Raw genomic sequence first — 2,500 nt, 5'->3', positions numbered from 1 at the left:
CTCAAGCAAGCAGGTGATGCACCTACTTAGGGTCAAGTAGGTGATGCAGCTGCTTGGGGGAGGTGGACCCCGCTGCCACGTGGCAGTCCCTAATTGGCAGCATGACACGGTGGCCAATCATGGCTTAACACGTGTCATCCTTAGGGGCTGACACGTTTCACCCCTTGGGACCACCCATATAAATGATATACATCTCAAACTTCAGCTTGTTCACCAACATTTCCAGCAGCAACGTGAACAAACAAAACCCTAAAGCTAAGGAGAGAAAATTGCGACGGCTTGGGAGAAAAATAAGGTAAGTCCCGATTTCGTTCCGTAAATTAATTATATAGCGTATACTACGATGATATGGAAGTATTAGTAGTATAAAATTAGAGTTTGGTGCAGCAAAAAATGGACAGCAAGCTGCCACGACGTTACAGCACGCTGAAAATAAGTTCCGAGGCGCGATTTTGGCGAGTTCTAGCCAATTTCGGGTAAGGTAAGGTTTCTCCTTTAAATTAGGACTTTATAAGGTTGTTATGGAGTGTATTATGTAACTTTTATACTGCTGGAAGTATGAAAAAAATCGTGGGGATGCTCAGCGAAAGAAACAATCTAAATTGAAGTCGCCGTAGTTAAATTGTAGTCAAAGTGAGGCGTGGGGTGTTTGGAGACTGCTGCTGGTTGTGTGGCGTGTGTTGCAGGGTATAAATGTGTTCTAAAATAGGTTTCGTATCTTCTGTTTGCAGCCACATGATTCCACGCTTCGTACGGTTAAAGGTTTCGCAAAATAGAAACTAGAAACCCTCTTTTGATATCGTAACTTCGGACGAGCCGTTTGGAGTTTATATTGTGTAATTTTGTCATAATATGTATATGCATGGGCTGCTGTTTGCATTGTTGGTTGGCTGCAGGTGCTAAGGACATGGTTGGGAATTCGGATAGGGCATATTATAGGGGAGGTGCTGCCCGATTTTCATTAACATCCTAACTAGTTAAGGAACTAGTCGAGAAAGCGAGCGAAGGGATGAATGTTATGAATACTCGTGGGTAGTCTAAGTTGCTGAAAAGTCCAAGGTTGTTAATACTTACATTACTTCCATGTTAAATAGGTTTCGAGGACAATGATGTGGACGTGATTAAGAGAAGTCCATACAAGGTATGTGAAGCTTTCCTTTGGCGTGTTTTTGGAATAGATATGTAGAGCTATTCTTCTTTTCTTTTGGCATGTCTTAGATATAGGCTATAAATGATATGTATATGATATTTGGGATTCAATCCATTCGTAAAGCCCTGAGTATGAGTCGAAACTCTTGTTTACTTCTTGGTATTAGAACTTCTGCAATAGCTGAGTCATTGCCTTTTTGTCTTCTATGTGATGAAAACTAGTACATGTAAAGCCTATTTCTTCTTTCCTTTGGAATGGCTTAACTTTAAGTGAAATGGTATATGATATAGGTTTAGAGGTAATTCCATTTATGAGCTCTGATTGTAACTCGTGACTTGTAGTCACTCCTGAACATCAAGAGTCTGAAAGTAGTCAAACTGCTATTCTCGAGCCTGCTATATAATGAATAGTAAGTAGAGGTACTAGCTCCTCTTTTTAGAGGCTCTGAAATGATAAATGCCGTTGATTGCATGAGTTGAGTCTTTGACTAGATAAATTGTGTTTCTGATTGCATAGACTATATTTCTGATTGCATAAATTATGTGGCATTATTTTGATGCATGTTTGTGATCCCTGAAGCCCCAACTGATATAAGCCCTAATGACATCTAAAGGGATACCTCGGATAATTACTCCCCCAGTCTTCAGGCGACGGTTCACTAGACTGTTTCATCGAGTCTTAGATAATGACTTAGTTGCATATGGTTTCTCACTACTCTACTCGTGCATACTGTAACCCATCCTTCCTCGAGTCCCACGATGGGCCGGGATATGTTATCGTGCACAGTGTTACTACTTCTTTCACCGCGTCCTGGGCCGGATGTGTATAGTTCCACGCACGAGGAGACGATGCCGTACGTGAGGTGTGATATATGTTATATGTTATGATGATACGATTATTCACGAGTCCCGGGTCGGCAGTAATATGATAGTATATGTGGTGAAATAAGGAAGGAATACCGAGTCCCTCCTTAGAGGGCCGGGTACATATGTATATTATGATGGTACGCTATAGACGTACACCACTCCATTCACCGAGTCCCTCACTAAAGGGCCGAATACTTTATGTAGGCATGCATATGAGATTAAAGCAATACATTGTGACCCTGAGCCCCGTAGTGAACCGGGTATAACACGATGATATACATGATAAGATGATACCGTATACGATGGTATGATACCGTATACGATGATATGATGAAATGAAATGCATTATGACACGATGATTTGTGATTATGAAGTAATGATAATGACACTGAGTTCATTAGAGGGCCGGGCACAGTATATGATGGTGTATAGGATCACGTGTCCTAAGGTGCAGGTACAGTAAATTGTTAATTGTTATACTTAT

General features: G+C 41.1%; 1 long non-coding RNA gene across 1 annotated transcript in view; it reads left to right on the top strand.

Moving 5' to 3' along the window:
- Positions 1-231: 231 nt before the first annotated feature.
- Positions 232-2,500, top strand: part of LOC129884935 (uncharacterized) — a 2,703-nt gene continuing 434 nt past the window's right edge. The window contains exons 1-3 of the long non-coding RNA XR_008766005.1: positions 232-295; positions 376-481; positions 1,095-1,141. This is a non-coding gene — a long non-coding RNA (uncharacterized LOC129884935). The remainder of the gene's footprint in view (positions 296-375; positions 482-1,094; positions 1,142-2,500) is intronic.

Source organism: Solanum dulcamara, chromosome 4 (assembly GCF_947179165.1).
Source record: "Solanum dulcamara chromosome 4, daSolDulc1.2, whole genome shotgun sequence".
In the NCBI taxonomy this organism is placed as follows: Eukaryota; Viridiplantae; Streptophyta; class Magnoliopsida; order Solanales; family Solanaceae; genus Solanum; species Solanum dulcamara.
This window is presented reverse-complemented; position numbering and strand designations above follow the sequence as displayed.